The following is a 19,041-nucleotide window of genomic DNA, read 5'->3' as shown; positions in this document are numbered from 1 at the left end:
AACCAGGGCTTCCAAACTCAGCAGCCCACGGGGTCAGGCCGGCCCTGGACAGGAGCGAAACTCTCTGGGCCGTGGGGCAGCCGCTGCTCCGCTACAGCCGCCCATGCAGGGATCCCCTCCCGGCTACACAGGGACCTGGGACCCCCTGAAAAGAAACGGGGGTTTTATTTTTTTCCTTGGTTTATTCTTAATGACGCACTTTGGAATCTTTACAAAAAAAGAACCACATGAATGTATTTAACTCACAAAGTACTCATGTGGAAATGAATCAGTAATATTAACTAAAGACAACATAACCGTTCTGCAGGCAGCTGGAACAGTAGTGCACATTAGCAGGTATACGTGTGTGTATTTTTTTTTTTTACCACAGGTAATTGATATTTGTTTTAAGAATGCTTTTTTATTCCAAACTGGGTTTTTCTTTTTCTATCAAATAACCATGGGATGGAAATGCATCCTTGCCCAGAGCTGTTTTGTTTTGAATGTGGGGAAGGAAATGGGAAAACTTTTCAGGCTTTGATGCCTGGACCAGATTGCTTTCTGACTCACAATGAGGCCACAGAGAGGCCACGTGACTAGGACAAATGCTGAGACCCTGCATGGGCCAAAGCCAAGCAACGGGCTAGGCCCCTCTGGCTTCATTTCTTTATTTTGTAGTAATAAGGAAAATAAAGACAATGATATTATCATTTCCATTCTGCCTGTGTGTCTTACTTTGTGGGGAAAAAACGTTGTGACTAAAATTCAAGCCAATTCTGATTTTTAAGTTTTTGTTTGTAAAGTGGAGAGATTAACGACTACCTTGTAGGATTTTTGTGAGCGTTGATGTCTAACATCAGGAAGTACCTAGCAGAGTCCCCAGTGCATGGTAGAACTGGAGAGGTAGTAGGTAGTGCTATTGCTGTTACTTCGTACCTTCACGTACGATTCCTAACCCTGCTGCTCCAAGGGTGGTCTGGGATCGGCAGTGCCAGCCCCCTCGGGCTGCTTGTTGGGAACGCAGGATGTCAGTCCTCCCCCCAGACCTACCTGCCTCGCCCATGGGGCTGCTATAACAAATTACCACAGACAGGGGGGCTTAAACAACAAATATCTGTTTCTCACTGTTCTGGAGGCTGGAAGTCCAAGATCAGGGTGCTGGCATGGTGGGGTTCTTGTCGAGGCCCTCTTCCTGGTTTATAGGGGGCTGTCTTCTTGCTGTGTCCTCACAGGGCAGAAAGACAGCAAACAAGCTCTCTGGCCTCTTCTTACAAGGGAACTAATCCCATTCATGAGGGCTCCACTCTCCTGACCTAATTGCTTCCCAACGGCCTCCCCTCCAAATACCATCACTTTGGGGATTAGAGTTCAACATATGAGTTTTAGGGGATGCAAACTTTTAGTATATAATACCTATCTGAATCAAAACCTGCATTTTAGCAAGCACCCAGGTGATTGGTGTGCCCAGTCAAGCTGGAGAAAGCACAGCTTTATAAAGGGAACTCTGTACTTAGAAGTCTTCATATTTTTTTTTTTTTTCCTTTTTCTCCCCAAAGCCCCCCGGTACATAGTTGTGTATTCTTCGTTGTGGGTTCTTCTAGTTGTGGCATGTGGGACGCTGCCTCAGCGTGGTCTGATGAGCAGTGCCATGTCCGTGCCCAGGATTCGAACCAACGAAACACTGGGCCGCCTGCAGCGGAGCATGCGAACTTAACCACTCGGCCACGGGGCCAGCCCCAGAAGTCTTCATATTTTAAGCGTTCTTAAATGGTGTTCAGAAAGTTGAATTCTTTTGTACCATCTATATTTGCTATATCTGTGTTCCATGTGTGTCATTATTTACTTAACACATATTTTGAATAGTCTTAATTAAAAAAAAAGACTTCAGTCTCCTGCTAAACAGCTATTAATGGGTTTGATATCCCAGCTACATTTATTTCTAATATATTTTGAAATAAATAGTTAACTATTAAGTTAAAAAGGTCCTCCATGTGCCACCGAAGGCATCCTGGTGCCCCAGGGCCCACACATCATCTTTCGGGCAACATTTTCCTGGGGGGACTCACCATTTAAAGAAGGTTGTGCCAAATGATTTAATAAAGTGAAGACTCCTCAGTCAGCCCTGATGGCCTAGTGGTTAAAATTTGGTGCACTTTGCTTTGGCACCTTGGGTTCAGTTCCCCGGCACAGAACCACACCACTCACCTGTCAGTAGCCACGCTGTGGTGGTGGCTCACATAGAAAAACTAGACAGACTTACAACTGGGATACACAAATATGTACTGGGGCTTTGAAGAGGGGAAAAACAAAGCTTTTCTTTTAAAAAGAAAGAAATGAAGTGAAGTCTCTTTTTCCAATCTGGGTAAATACTCTCTGGTTTTTCTATTTTGTCAATTCAAACTGAGGCTTCATGATGAGAAAAGATTTTACCAGTCTGATAGACTACTTTCTAGCATGTATCTGGCCAGATTCCTTCCTCCTTTCTTTCCTAACTTCCATCAACATCTGTTCAGCAACCACCATGTGCCAGGCCTTGCGTTTGGCATGGGAGACAAAATGAAGGAAGACAGTCCTCTTTCCTAGGTTGTGATAAGTGTAGTAGAATGTGACAAGGGTGATGGCAAAGCAGTGCCCAGGACACCATGGAAGCACAGAGCAGCACACCTGGCCTAGCCATGGGATAGCAAGGCTTCCTGGCCAGCAGTGGAGTCTTTGCTCAAACCCAGAGGATTGGCAAGGGGCCAAGGGGAAGGCATACTAAAAAGGGGATATATTGTGGGCAAAGCTGCAGAGCAAGAAACAGTAAGGCAATCTCCCAGAGTCTCAGCTTCGTCATTTGTGATGTGAAATAGGAGTGATACTTGCCTCATTAGCTCACATAGAACAAAAACACTAAGGTATGTGCTTATCTGGGAGAATTACGTGTCTGCATATTCAGAGCTAGACAAAGAGAGACGCAGGGCCAAGTAATAGCTACATTTCCACTCCTATTATATATCCAAGAGAAATGAAAACATGTCCACACAAAAATCTGTGCACAAGTATTCATAGCATCATTCATAATAGTCCCAAAGTAGAAACAACCCAAATGTCCATCAACTGATAAATGGATAAATAAAATGTGGTATATCTATACAATGCAATATTATTTGTCAATAAAAAGAAACGAAGTATTGACACATGCTACAGTATGCATGGACTTTGAAACATTATGCTAGGTGAAAGAAGCCAGAAACTATAAATCTATAAATTTATAAGGACAAAAGTAGACTAGTGGTTGCCTAGGGCTGGAGGTGGGGTGGCAAGTGATTGCTAACGAGTACTGGGTTTCTTTTAGGGGTGATGAAATGTTCTAAAATTGTGGTGATGGTTGTACAACTCTCTGAATGTTGTAAAAACTATTGAATTGTACACTTCAAATATTTGAATTGTGTGGTATGTGAATTATATCTTAATAAAGCTATTATTTTTTAAAGTAGTAACTAACACTCTCACAGCATAACATAGGCACAGTTCTCAGCATTGTATATGTGTAAACTATTTTAATACTTACAATACCCAATGAGAGTGGCACCATGTCAGTCCCCAGAGGAGACTGCCCAGGGCCACACAGCCAGTAAGTGGTAGGGCTGTGACGTGAACCCAGGGAGGCTGGCTCTGGCATGTACACACTTAACTTCCACTCTATACCATCCTGTCTTGGGGACCATTAAAAGCTTCAGTTTTGTTTTTATTTTTAAAGATTTTATTTTTTCCTTTTTCTCCCCAAAGCCCCCCAGTACATACTCGTATATTCTTCGTTGTGGGGCCTTCTAGTAGTGGCATGTGGGACGCCGCCTCAGTGTGGTTTGATGAGCAGTGCCACGTCCGCGCCCAGGATTGGAACCAAAGAAACACTGGGCCGCCTGCAGCGGAGCACACGAACTTAACCACTCGGCCACGGGGCCAGCCCCAAAAGCTTCAGTTTTAGACTCAGATAAACCTGGCTTCTGATCTTGGCCCTGTCACTTACCCGCCAAGTGATCCCGGGCAAGTTCTGAAGTCAGTTAGTTTTCTCGTGTTAACTGGAGATAATAATAAGGTGTGCCTTGTAGGACCTGTATTCGGCATGGGGACCATCTGTAGTAAGCTGTTACTGACGGCAAGGTCCTTCCTTTATGTAGCATTGTCACTGGTTTAAGAACTAAAAAGCACACACAAATTGAATCAGCAGGCAGCCTAACGCTGTGGAGACTTGAAGAGTCAGCTTATTATTTCTGCAAGTACAGAATTTTGTTTTCCACATAGAAAGGGCCTGGTAAACTAGTGGTCTGGCATTCTACCATTTACATAACTTAAAATTAAATGTTTAAATGAGGATAAAAATATTTGCCACATGCGCTAAGCTTTTGAAATGTTAAGGACTTGCTTTTATTGCATGAAAATAAGCAGAAGTGTGGGACGGAGAAAGAAATGTGTGACTTCCCCAGCACTGGCCTGCAAGGGCAGAGTGACCTTACAGAAGAAGGATGCCAGTAATTTTCAAACTAATCTAATTTTAAATTTCTGGATTTTCATTTCATCTTGTAAAGACACACTTACTCTTGGAAGGAAAAAGCCCCAACAACATTAGCGATAAATGAAGTTATGTAAGTTTTGCTGGCAAACCCACACTGCACTGTGCTACGGAGCTCATTTGCAAGTCAGGGAAGCAGAGCAGAGTCCACCACAGTCCTCTCAGTGCCAGGAATGTTTCTTTGAGCACAATTTGTGACCAGAATTTACTTATTTATTTTTATTTTGGGGATGGAACAGCTTGCCACGGTGTGGTTCAGTCTCTTCTTTCATGTCCTATAACTTCTAACCCTCAAGGAACCAGCTCCTGCCCTAGATTTCCACGCTGTGGGAAACGTGCCACCATCCTTTCAGTTGTTCAGATCATCCTTGATTCCCCCTTTCCTCTCCCATGTCCAATCTGTGGGTACATTCTGTAGGCTTCCTCCAAAATATATCTTGAAACTTTTCTCTTCTCTCTGACTCCTTTGCCTCTATTAATCTAAGCTATCTGCCTCTCCTGCCCAGACTACCATGATAACCGTCTAAATGCTCCCTCTGCCTCCTACACGCTCCCTACAGTCGGTCCTCCACGGAGCAACCAGCGAAAACACTAATCAGGCCAGTCTCCTGTTGACAGCCCATCAAAGTCAAAATCCAGAGATACAGTTGGAATATGAACAGGTGTTCAACATCATTAATCAGCAGGGAAACTAAAGTTACAGCAACAAGGACCCCACTGCACACCTGCCAGACTGGGGAGAATTTTAAAAACTAAAAAGACTGATAATGCCAAGGATTGCTGAGGATGGAGAGGAACTGGAACTCTCATGCTGCTGGTGGAAGGGAATATTTAATGAATTTGGAAAATCGTTAGGCAACATCTAACAAAGCTAAACATTGGCTGACGCTGTGACCCAGCAATTCCCCTCCTAGGTACGGACCCTGGATAACTGAGCGCCCATGCCCACTAAGAGATGCTCCAGACTGTTGATACCAGCTTTCTCTGTAACAGACAAAAGCTGGCAACAATCTAAATGTCCATAAATACTACAAGAGATAAATGATGTTGTGTTTATATAACAAAATACAAGTAACAAAAAAAGAGTGAACTACTGGCATACACAACAACATAGATGAATCTCTCAGATTAAGCAATTGAAGATAGACAAAAATTTGTATCATATGATTCTGTTTATAGGTTCAAGAACAGGGAAAACTAATCTGCAGTGACAGAAAGCCAGCTAGCGGTTCCTGGCACTTTATCTTTGCTGGGACTGGGGTCGAGGATGGGTAGATTGGTCTCACAAGGGAAGCTTCTGGGCTTTGGAAATGTTCCTTACCTTTTACTGGGTGGTTGTTTCATGAGTTGTGTGTTTGTGTGCATGTGTGAGTGTGGTATGTGTGGGTTGTCATCAAGCTGTACACTTTCTGTGCAGCTTTACAATGTATATATATTTTTTTTTTTGAGGAGGAGGAGGAGGAAGAGGATTAGCCCTGAGCTAACTGCTGCCAATCCTCCTCTTTTTGCTGAGGAAGACTAGTCCTGAGCTAACATCATGCCTATCTTCCTCTACTTTATATGTGGGATGCCTACCACAGCATGGCTTTTGCCAAGTGGTGCCATGTCTGCACCCGGGATCTGAACCGGCGAACCCCTACAATGTATATTTTAAAAAGTAAATGGCACAAAATGCACTTACAGCAGAATCAACACACAATATGCTCTGGCTCCTGCCCTCTTTGCCTTGCCTTGTACTTCACTCCCTGTGTTCTTGTTGCTTTTGCCACACCGGCCTTCTCACTTTCCCTCAAACACGCTGCTTCCTACCCATTACTCCATTTAATTTTCTTTATAGCCAGCCCCTACTGCCCCTAGAAATTATTTTACTTGATGATTTATTTATGTCCTGCTTTCCTCCTCTAGAATGTCAGCTACCTGAGGGTGGAGTTCTTGTCTATTATGTTCACTCTCTCTCCCCAGTGCCTACAACATGGCAACTGTAGGACTCAGATATTTGTTCTATGAATTCACAACATGAATTTATTATTTATTTATTAAACTGAGTATTTACAATATCTTGATATTCTTAGCAAAATCTCAGGTGAAAGACAGCTATTATGGCCATTTTATAAGCATGCTATATGATACATGTATCCATTTGTATCCTTTATAAGTATTTATTAAGTGTTCACTACAAGCCAAGTTGTTTAGCTAGTATTGTCTGGTGGCCAATGAGAATTAGAAAGACAGGAGACAGGAGGAGGAGTCGAGGGGCTATGTCCTAAAGCTGGCCTGGGAGTGGAAGACGGTCACTGCTTCACGTGAGTCTGAGAGGGAAATATGGGTGGGGACATGAAGTTATTGGTGAGGAAGTGGAAAATTTTCAGAGCTCTTACTTGATGGCTTCTATTTCCTCTGAAGCAGGAGGCGAGGTCATGTGCTGAAAAAGAGAAGGGCAGGAGGAGGCGAGGGAGCTCGGAAGCTGCAGTGCTTTCACGTTCTCCGGGCCCGGGGCACACGCTCTTCAGCCTGGGAGCGTCCCCTTCCTCTCTAGGCGGAAGTTCTGCAGGGCGGTGCGAGGTAAGGCAAGGGGCGAGGGAGCCGTGGGTCTTCATAAGACGTGCATGAAATGGTCACAGCATGGGGAGTCGAGAATGGAGATGAAAGGCCATGCAGCCAGGAGGAATTTGAGAAAGGAAGAGATCAACGGCTGTCATAACCTCTAGATCAAGATGCCAGAGTAGGCACACAGACAAACTTCTTTTTTTTTCCAAGCACAGATAAAAACATTTTGGGCCAAAATCTAGACAATAATAACATGGGCATTTGGGGAAAGTGGTGAGTCAGGAGGGAGGTAATGTTGTTCTAAATGTCTTGTCCAGGAGGAGGCTAGAGATATGACTTAACTATTCACTTGGTTAGGAAAATATAAACTTGTCTGTTAGAACCACTAAATGATTAGAAATAGAATGTGGAACTACCAAAATTATTGAAGAAAAAGACAAGGAATTAGAAAAACCTAATAATCCAAAAGAAGACAGAAAAGGAGGGAAAAAAGAACAACCTTAATAAATTAGAAACTATAAACTATCAGCGATAAGTTGTTAGATTCCTAATCACAGTGAAAAGTAAATATTTAAACTCACCTACTAAAAGACAAGACTCTTATATTGTTTTCTCAAAACTCCAGTTATCCATACTGCTTACAAGTTATATACCTCAAACAAAATAACATAGACAGATTACAAAGAAATGCATGGGGAAAAGATATACCAGAAAATGAGTATCCAAAAGAAAACTGGCTTAGCAACATTAATGTCAGATAAAATGGTTGGTAAATTAAAAATATTTCTGGGAACAAAGATTTCATACAGACTGTGAAACTATTTACCAATACAGTATGAAAAGCATAAATTTGTATGCCCTTAACACAGCTTTTGTGGAAGACACTAGAAACTGGCTCACTTAATATGCCTGCAACCCTCTGTCCATTGCAGTAAAGACGACACTTCTCGCTTCCCTTGCAGCTAGATTCTCTATGTGACAGGCTTCTGTAGAGGAGAGGTTTAGCAGGTGAAGGCAAACATCGTAATGTGGCGGCCACAGGTCCTTCAGGCAGGAAGGATGGGGGAGGTGCTTTGTTCTTCAATGACAGTTGTTGTGGGGGTTCTGGAATCCTGGTTCTAGAGTTGGAGGGGCCAAGCAGCAGGCAGTGGCTGGCTGCGGGGCTTCTGTAGGAGTTGGACATTTCTCCTGGCTGTATTGCTCACAGGCTTGGTAATATCCAGGCTGGGCTGCCTAGCTTCCCTGAAATTCTGTAAGCTACCTTGTATCCTGTAATAAGTCTTCTGCTTAGACTAGCTGGACTGCATCACCATATGATGTGATATGCGCTGTGCTAGAGGTGAGCCCCAAGTACTATAAGCACTTACGGGATTCTAACTCAGATTGGGGAGAAGTGTGGAATGCTTGCAGGCATCCTAGAACAGGCGACAGCTGCAATATGAACTGAAGAATGAGTTGGAATTAAGCAGGTGGAGGCAGGAGGAGTAGGAGGGCTTAGATAAAGAAAGAACAGCACGTGCAATGGTGGAGCTCAGGAGATGCAGAGCTCTAACTAATTCACTGTTGCTAATACACTACGAGAAGGACAGAGTGATGAAAGCAGGCTGGAGCCATGTCAGGGGCGATCATAAATGGCCTTGCATGCCAATTTGTAGTCTGCAATTGTGGGTTTTCTGTCTACTCGGCACCTTGGCTGCTTCTCCTGAGATCTTCCCCTCCTTCCCACCCCAATCAACACACATCTCCTTTGGGGAGCTACTTCTTCTCCACTCCAACCAAGTGGTTTTGACAAGACTGCCAATCACACCAGCCCTTCTCTCTGATGACAGGGGGAGTCTTGTTCCAGGTCTGACCCTCAAGGTAGCCATTCCTATGATCACGGCAATTGCCAGTCAATCCATACCTGTCAGAGTCCTTCCCAGCGCTTTTTAAACTTCAGAACTGGCTTACAGAATTGTAGAATCTGGTGGTCATCATCTGCCCCCGCCCCTGCCCCAAGGAGAAAGGCTCTCTGAGGTGGAGGAGAATTAAGCCAAATAGAAAAAATAACAATGAGAGATGGAAGGGGAGAGAGAGAGAAAGAAAGATAGACGGGGAGAGACAGAGACAGACAGAGAGACAGAGACAGAGAGTTCTCTCTGGCAAAGACAAATCTTAGGATCCGGTTCTGACCTCTCCCCGGCTGCCCTCGTTCTTGCTGCCCTTCGGTTATGCTAATCCGCACTGACCGACACACCTACTTACAAACAAGCTGTCTGTACAACTTGTTTATACCTATTTTAGTAAATGTTTTCCTCCTCCTCCACCTCTTCCTCTTCTTCGCTTTTGTTCATTTTTGGTTATTGCATAATATTCCATTGAATCTATATATCTTTGTTTATTTACCTGTTAGGTTTGTCCAACATGTCAAACATTGATGCTTAGCATTTGGACAGGACAAAACGAGCAGGGAGGTGGTGGCATGTGCTTGCCAGCTCCAGGGAATAGCATGAGAAAGGCACGGAAGTGAGAAAGTACACAGCATGTTGAAGGATTAACTATCCAGTTTGGCTAAAGCCGAAGAATATGGGAACTATAAAAACTGTAAAATAGTCTCCGCCCAGTAGTGTACTAATTGGAGGGTAGATTAAAACGAAAAGAGGTGCGCAAATTTGTGCTAGATTTCTCGCCAAAAAAAGAATAAGGAAGTTGACACGGAGAAAATCACAAGGCAGCCACATGGAAACTCCAGCATGCTGTTCTAACAGTGACAAATCACAAGAGTCAGGAAGAATTACTGTACCTACCTACAATGATCTGAATCAGCACCGTGGGGACTCGATATGAGGGAAACTACAGAAAGTCAGCCAAAGGTACTAAATGAAGATGGGAGGGGAAGGGCAGTTGACCGGGTGGAAAGACTGAATTTTATGCAGCTGTCAGTTCTTAAATTTACAGACGTGGTTGCAGTGTGTGCAGGGGGTGGGTGGTTTACATGAGGAGAGATTTTCCCGGTCTCTTGCTCCAAATTTTATAAGAATATAATCTGTTGTAAGAAAGGCATCATAATGAACGTGGGAAAGTGTTATTATTAAATAACTTAATATCACTTATTAAAGTGATAGTGAAACAATTGGTTAGGAAAGAACTCAACGCAGATCTTCATTTTACAGCTAATACCCTTCCAAATCCAATATGGATTAAAGAGAGCAGAATGTAGCAAATCACGTTCAAAAAGACTAGAAGGAAAAATGCAACTTCGTATTAGATACCAGTCAAGAGAAGTGCAAAGGGGTTTGGGAGTACTTTCTAAGTTCAAAAGTGTTAAAAGAAATTTAAAAAAAGAAAAGATTGACCACACAATCAGTACAAATTTCTATAGGTGTCTTACTCTCCCAATTAATATATCCTCAATACACTTGGAAAAATTTTTGCATCAATATGAAAGATAACATATTATTATATAAAATGCTCATGCAGATAAATTGAAAGCAGCAGAGATACAATTTCTGAGCACCTAGCCCAGGTCAGGTCTGTGCCGGATACCTTGAACCATTCAGTTACGGGGACATCCCCAGTTGGTCCAGGAAGAAACTGAGGGTTGGAGGTGGGAAGGGTCTGGCCTAGTCGCCCTTGCGAATGGGCCACGTGCTGTTTTTGCCTATCAGACATCTGTTTCCTCCCAGCCCCACCCAGCCAGGTTCATAATCACACCCTGATTGCCTTCAGGTAGCCACTCCCCACCCCTTAACGCTGAGTACTCAGAGGAGCCTGGTCCCTGCCTCAGAACCAGAAGATGGGTCCTGCATGGTCTCAGTTTCTGAAGGCCCCATTTCTCTTGCCAGGGGTTAGGTTTGGACACATGCCAAATTCTGGCTAATAAGATGAGAGGGAGAAATCATTTAGGGGACTTTTGGGAGCTAACTTTTCACTCTTATAGACAGACAGCTTTCTTGCCTTTCTCATTCTACCATTTTGTATTCCTACTAGGAATATGTGAAAATTTCATCAGTTGCTCCATATCTTCACTGGCCCTTGGTATTGCCAAGTTTTGGGGGTTTATTTGGTTTTCGATTTTTTGGGTATTTTAGCCATTTTAGTAGATGTGTAGTGGTATTTCACTGTGATTTTAATTTGCCCCGAGAACTGCAAAAACAAACAAGTAATACCTAATGTAATCAATATCCTAAAGAAATTAACAGTGTCTGTGAATTTGAGTGTATTGCTCTTTTTATGCATTATTTTTCCACCGTTTTTTATATTAGACAGTTCTTTCCCAATGGCAGAGCAGAAGAAAATTCAGCTCTAGTTTTACGATTGTGTGTGGATGTGATACCTGGAAGTGTTTCAGACACCTGCTCGTCCTGAGAGGTGGAGCAGGGCCATGTCTTCACAAGGGGAAAGGCCCGAATCCTGATCACATTGGCCCCTCTGGAACGGTTCTATTTTGGGCCTCATGTGATTAATATTTGGTTCACGAAGCTTGTCATGCTAGACTTATTCAAAACTTACATACTTATGAAGCATCTGGGTATGTTACATGTGTTTCTGGATCACTAACCCCAGAAACACCCAGGTAGGTATAGAACTCTCTGAAGCTTGAAGGAGTTAAATAGCAAAAGAAAATAGTATCATGGAGTAAATCTGCAAAGCTCACTATTATAATTTATTAAAACTCCCTCCTTCTTTTTGGAAACGCTCTCTTCTCTTGGTGCCTCTCTCACCCAGTGACCTCTCCTGGTTTCTCTCTGGTCGTCTCAGGTTGTTCCTTCTGTGCCCGTTGAGGATCTCCACTTCGCACTTCTCCAAAATATACACACTCACCTTGTCTGTCCCAGGCCCTCTGCTCTTCTCTACACCCTGGCCTGGGCAACCTCATCTACTTGATTAGCTCCTGCTACCTTCTCTAGAGTAGTCATCCTCCAACAGCCCCTAAAAGCTGGTACCTAATAACTTAGAAATAGGTTCAATATAAAAGTTTTCACTAGGGGCCGGCTCCGCGGCCGAGTGGTTAAGTTCGCGCTCTCCACTGTGGCGGCCCAGGGTTCAGATCCTGGGCGCGGACATGGCACCGCTCGTCAGGCTATGTTGAGGAAGCGTCCCACATCCCACAACTAGAAGGACCTGCAACTAAGATATACAACTGTGTACAAGGGGGATTTGGGAAGATAAAGCAGAAGAAAAAAAAAAAAATGATTGGCATCAGTTGTTAGCCCTGCCAATCTTTAAAAAAAAAGAAAAAAGTTTTCACTAGCCTTCATTTTTGAAGAACAGATAACTCTCAGAAATGGTTATCCAGGAACAAGTGCATAGACCAATGTGTCATCCTTCGATTACCTTCCCACCAACCCGCCTGACTGCTGAGGTTTGTGTTAGGATGAATGGATTGTCTCTTGCTTTCAATGTGCTTCCTCTGAAGTTATTTCACCACAGTCTTAGTAATTTTCAAGTCAATGTAGCCCTTCAAAAAGTTCATCTGAAATTGGTAATGACTTAAAGAGATGGAAAGAGATTCCTTGCTCATGGATCGGAAGAATAAGCATAGTTAAAATGTCACACTATCCAAAGCAATCTACAGATTCAATGCAATCCCTATCAGAATCCCAATGACATTATTCCTTGTGGAAATAGAATAAAGAATCTTAAAAGTTGTATGAGACAATCAAAGACCCCGAATTGCTAAGGCAATCCTGAGAAAAAAGAACAAAGCTGGAGGTATCACAATCCCTGACTTTGAAATGTCCTACAAAGCCAAAGTGACCAAAACAGGATGGTACTGGTACAAAAACAGGCACACAGATCAGTGGAATAGAACTGAAAGCCCAGAAATAAAACCACACATCTATGGACAGCTAATCTTCAACAAAGGTGCCAAGAACATACAGTGGAGAAAAGATAGTCTCTTCAATAAATGGTGTTGAGAAAACTGGACAGCCACATGTAAAAGAATGTAGGTAGACCATTATCTCACGTCATATACAAAAACAAACTCAAAATGGATCAGACTTGAAGATAGGTCCTGAAACTATAAAACTCTGGGAAGATAATATTGGTAGTACACTCTTTGACATCGAACTAAAAAGGATCTTTCCAAATACCATGTCCTCTCAGACAAGGGAAACAAAAGAAAAAATAAACAAGTGGGAATTCATCAGACTAAAGAGCTTCTGCAAGGCAAAAGAAACTAGAATCAAAACAAAGAGACAACCCACCAACTGAGAGAAAATATTTGCAGATCATATATCTGACAAGGGGTTACTCTCCATAATATATAAGGAACTCACACAACTGAACAATAAAAAAGCAAACAACCTGATCAAAAAATGGGCAGAGGAGATGAACAGACATTTTTCCAAAGAAGATATACAGATGGCCAATAAACACATGTTCAACATCACTAATCATCAGGGAAATGCAAATCAAAACTACACTAAGATACCACCTCATGCCTGTTAAAATGGCTATAATCACTAAGACTAAAAATAACAAATGTTGGAAAGGGTGTGGAGAGAAGGGAACCCTCACACACTGCTGGTGTGAATGCAAACTAGTGCAGCCACTATGGAAAACAGTATGGAAATTCCTCAAAAAACTAAAAATGGAACTACTATATGACCCAGCTCTCCCACTACTGGGTATCTACTCAAACAACTTGAAATCAACAAGCCAAAGTAACATATGCACCCCTATGTTCATCGCAGCTCTATTCACAATAGCAAAGACATGGAAGCAACCCAAGTGCCCATCGACCAATGATTGGATAAAGAAGATGTGGTATATACAGACAATGAATGCTTCTCAACCATAAAAAAAGACAAATTCATCCCATTTGCAATAACATGGAAGGACCTAGAGGGAATTATGCTAAGCGAAATAAGCCAGTCTGAGAAAGACAAACACCAGATGATTTCACTCATATGTGGAATGTGAACAAACGCATGGACAAAGAAAACAGTTCAGTGGTTACCAGGGGAAGGGGGTTGGGAGGGCACAGTGGGTAAAGGGGAACACTTACGTGGTGACAGTCAAGAAATAATGTACAACTGAAATCTCACGTTGATGCAAATTATTATGAACCCAATAAAAAAAAGTTCATCTGAGAAACCCACATGTTGAAGAAGGCACCAGGGGATACAGCTGGCCACTCCATGGCTTGCCAGCTGGCCACGCCTCAGTGAGGGACCAGAGTGACACCTACTAAGTAGGATATCCACTACTGGAATGAATTTGTGTACACGTGGATAACATAATAACCCTCAAGTTGTCCTTCCTACGCAAACTGCGCCTTCCCTTATACATGATGTAGATCATGTTTGATTCTCATTGCTTCACCTTGTTTGGGGATCGTTTGTGTTTTCATTTCATCAAGAGATTTGTTACAATGCACATCAGCCACTTCTCCTCCCCCTTTCCCTCCCTCAGAGGTCACTCAACTCTTTGAGGCAATTCTCTCTCAACAGCACAAGCTCAGTTCGTATGGCCACGTCCCTCTGCCCTTATTGTACTTGTCCAGTTGGTAGCCAGTCATTTCATCTCAGCAAATATTTTTGAGTGCCAACTATGTACGAGGAGCTGCGCTGCACACTGTGGAACACGAGATAAATGGAACAAGGATTTTCAAAAGTAAATCACAATTTTGTCCCCTTTCTCTAGCTTTCAGGTCTGACCTGAGCTGTCAGCCACTATCCCCAAATGCAATTGCTTTGTTGGTGGAGCTCAGGGTCTAAACCAATCAGTTATTGGTTATTTTGTCCTTTATCGAGAACTATATTGCAAATTTAATTTATCAGTATAAAGTAGAGTGTAAAAATAACTGAATTCAAACTTAGACACTCCAAAATTAGACCTTCCACAGGTCCCCCCATCCCAACCTAATTCTTCCTTAGATCAAATATTGCCTCCACTCCCCTTTCCTACTGAGCAGCCTCCTCGGGCGGTAAAATGACTGAAATCCCTATAAACCTTTACTTTCACTAGACAATTGGCTTTCTGTGGCGCTAAGTGAAAAAGATTGAGACACCCCTAAGATCATAACTAACCCATTGTTCTTTGTTTCCTCTTTCACAGCAAGTTAGAGAGTTTGATGATCATTATTATTCTTCATCAGTATCAAATATTGACGCTGATTTTAGCCTTCAGACCTTTTTTTGTTTGCACCAAGTTGCAAAAGAAAGCAGACATTATTCTGCGTTCATTAAAAAGAGCCTTGCGTTTTCCTCCGTGAATTTCACAGTTAGCGCCATGTGAAAGCGCCTCATAACTAGTAAACACACAGAGCCAGCGCCATCCATTCAAGAGCACGCAGGTTCCTGCCAAGCAAAGGCTGACTGATCAGAGCTGGGAACGCCCTGCCTCCACGCCCCCATCCCAGCAGCGCCATCTGCAGCGGGTGGCTGGACGCCCTCCAAGCGCTCACCACCTCCTTTGGAACTTTTATGGGCCTGCTTTTGAAACTATACTCATTCCATATGCAAAGGCTTGGATACATATGCACACCAACAGCCCGTATGCATGCAAAATGTGCAGATGGGCAAAGGAAATGAAGCCAGGGGTTTGGCGCTACAACAAATTATTAAGCCGGGAACTCCTGAAAGCCACGTGTGAGCGCTAAGGAAAAACAGCCTTTCTTGGAACTGGTAATTTGAACTTATTTCAGAAACTGTACTTTAATAAAAGTGTAAAGAAACAGCTTTTAGAACTTTTTTTTCATTGTTCCCTTTGAAAACAAACATGTGAAAGGTCGCAGAATTTCAACCAGTAGCACGATCACCAGATTTGATCTTTTCTCCATGGCTCCCACCGTATATGGACCACATCGTTTTAGCTAATATAGTGGAAGAGAACTGAGGAACAGACTTTCTTAACTTAATTAACAGCTGCATGATCCTTTTCAGGAAGAGAAAATTGGGAGTAAGCACTATACAGTAAATTATAATACATGTTCGAATATTTAATATGCACACGGTATTTATAAATACACAATAGATCTTGCAACAGGCATACCAAGACTTTTTATTAACATTATTTCAGACTAGTTTATAGAATTAAAATGCTTAGATTTTCAGACCATATTAGGTTTAAGGGCTTTCAGAATTAAGGTCAGCATTTGTTTTTCCTTTTTCTCCCCTTTCTTTTTTTTTAAATTGAGATATAATTGACATATAACATTGTATTAGTTTTGGGTGTACAACATAATGATTTGATATATGTATATATTGTGAAATGATTTCCGCAAGAAGTTTAGTTAGCATCCACCACCACACATAGTTACGATTTTTTTCTTGTGATGAGAACTTTTAAGATCTACTTAGCCACTTTCAAATACACAATACAGTATTGTTAACTATTAGGGTCAGCATTTCTAAAGGAAGATACATGCAATTTATTCTGTTCTCCCCGAAAGAATTCATTTGGAATCAACTCAGCAGACTTACTTGTTGTGAGGCTCTCGACTGAAGCAGGGAGAAGCCACAAGATTGCTTCCCCTGTCCCCTCAAGCCAGTGTGCACAGCCACAACTCACGCAATCCTTCCACAGAATATGAGAGCCTCACACACGCATTTTCTGCGTCTATTCCAACGATCAGTGCTCTTCGCTAGACTCTGAGAGGCTGGTGGGTGGAGACTGTGCTTCTGGAGTCCCTGACACCTTCCGTGCTGTCCTCGAGGGTCAGACGGTGAGCAGTTACTATGGGTTCTGATGAGTGCTGTGCTAGGGCAAGGACTGCACGCTCTCAAAGCACAGAGCAGGGGCCAAACCTAGTCTAGGATCAGAGACAGCCTCCCAGAGGAGTAACACTTAAAAAGAAAACCAAATTAAAATTACGTCGGAGATAGGACCAACTGGACTTGGTTGACTGGATGAGAAGGAAATGCCCATGTTACTCGGGCAACTGGATGTCAACTGAAATAGGAAACAATGAAGCAAGGACGTGTTTGGGGGTGTGCGGTGAGATAGAGTTCAGTCTTGGCACTGAATTTGAGGGTGCTCTGAGAGGCCCGAGTGGAGCTGTGCAGGAGGCGGCGGGATTTCGGGGCATCCAGGGAAGCTGTTAGGCTCTTTGAGAGTCATTAGCGTTTGGATGGCAATAAAAGCCAAGCGAGTGGATGAGATTGCCAAACACGAGTGGGTAGAGAAGGACAAGGACAGAACCTGAGGGGATGAAGCCTGGGAAAAGGGGGAAGGCACAGCGTGAGGAGACAGCCAGGAGAGGGCAGCATGAGGGGCCGGAGAAGGGGGACGCTGCAAGGAGGGCCGGTCAGCCTGTCACGCTGCCCAGTCAAGCGAGGTAAGGCCTGCAGAGTGGGACCTCGCAATGGGAGGTTCTCTGTGACCTTGAGGCGCTGGAGGGCAGAGAGGGAGTGGAGGGTGCAGGAGCCAGAGGACGCTGGTGGAGGCAAGAATGAGGGGTCAGAGAAGGGGGCAGCAGGTCAAGTTTGACAGTGAGGACAGATGGGGTGGCTGGAGAGATAGATAGGTTAGATCAGTGTTTCTTAATCCTGGCTGCACACTGGAGTCAACGGGAGAGCTTTAAAAAAAAATTCTGACGCCTGGGCCCCACCCTGGCAATTCTGACTTGACGGTCGTGAGGTGCAGCCTGGGTACCATCAATTTTTAAAACTGCCCAGGTGATTCTAATGAGTAGCCAGCGCTGAGAACAACTGCATAGAAGAAGAATTTCTTTTACAGATGGAAGTGAGTTAAGCGTGTATAAATGCTGAAGAACCGAGCCACAGAGAAGGAGCAGCTGAAGATACATGGAGGCAGAGGTGATGGTGGATGACGTGGGGCTCGGACGATGGAGGTAAGGACGGAGTCAGCAAGGTAGAGGACATGACTTAGAAATAAGAAGCAGCACGTCAGGGGCGACGGAGGAACAGAGGGGTGTGGCTGGAGTCAGGGCTGAGATTCTGCTGGCAGGATGGCAAGGAGGCAGGCTTCTAAAGCGGCCTGAGTTCTCTGTGCATCAGTAAGAGGAAATAGAGGGCAAGGAGAGTGGAGAGGACTCGGCAATGTTGAAATGTCTAGCGACTGGTTTAGGTTAGAGACACTGAACTTGTAGCGTCAGCAGTATGTGAAAGGGATGGTTCTCAGCCGAACACTGAGATGTGGAGACAGTGCCTCCCTAGGCACGAGGTTTCCATCTTCATACCATGTTGGGAGGGTTCAACGTTGAACAGCTGAGACCATGGGAAGCACTGGGTTGGGGGGGCGTGGCTGCAAATTAACCTGTGAAATCCCTTGTAAACAGTTACATTCTCTAAATCCCAAACAAATGGACAAGCAAAAATGTGTACTGATATAAAAACATTAATAATAAAGAGAATATCAACAGCATTCTACAAATTTTAAATGAGTAAAAAGTAAATTCTCTGTATGTTTATCATTGCTTGCTTCCTAAAAACGTTGCAAAATCTCCCTGCCCTGGATTTGCGGTGATACGTTTCAAATCTGCTCCGAGGACCGACACCCTCCCCACTGCCCGCATTCTGTCTAGTCCCATACTCATGCCTCTCTGGTTTATAACCGAGTGACTTGGTGTTTGTGTAGACAATCTGAATATTTTGAAGTTGTGAAAAAAAGTATGTCTAAGTGAATCCGTGAATGCTTGAATTTTCCCTAAGACCACTCCAGGCTGGTGAATAGGATAACCAACTGTCTAGTTTTGCAGGGAACGGAGGGACTTCCTGGAATGCAGGATTGTCAGTGCTAACACCTAGAGAGTGCTGGAAAAGCAGGAGGGTCGGTCACTCAACCACTCTCTCCCCCACCACGACCCCTCCTTCCCTTCCTGTGGCAAGCGCCTGCCCTCAGACGACCTGAGAGACTAGCAGAGAAGGGGGTCTGCGCACCAGATTCCAGGCGTGAAGCCAGCGTGGTAGAAGGAGAGACCAAGACTTACTTGAAGCCCACAGACTCCCCTGTTCTCCTCCCTCTGCCCCGTCTGGCTTCTTCCTGTAGCGTAGCATAGCGGAGCCGCT

At 43.7% G+C, this 19,041-nt stretch overlaps 1 protein-coding gene across 2 annotated transcripts in view; it reads left to right on the top strand.

Annotated features, from left to right (window-relative positions):
- Window positions 1-6,882: 6,882 nt before the first annotated feature.
- SSR3 (signal sequence receptor subunit 3) overlaps window positions 6,883-19,041 on the top strand; it is a 38,813-nt gene continuing 26,654 nt past the window's right edge. For both annotated transcript variants that reach the window (XM_070242358.1, XM_070242357.1), the window contains exons 1-2: window positions 6,883-7,096; window positions 17,750-17,864. The gene's annotated coding sequence lies outside the window, so the exon portion shown is untranslated. The remainder of the gene's footprint in view (window positions 7,097-17,749; window positions 17,865-19,041) is intronic.

The sequence above is a fragment of the Equus caballus genome, chromosome 19 (assembly GCF_041296265.1).
Source record: "Equus caballus isolate H_3958 breed thoroughbred chromosome 19, TB-T2T, whole genome shotgun sequence".
NCBI lineage: Eukaryota > Metazoa > Chordata > Mammalia > Perissodactyla > Equidae > Equus > Equus caballus.
The sequence above is the reverse complement of the archived record's forward strand: the minus strand, read 5'-3'. Positions and strand labels throughout refer to the sequence as shown.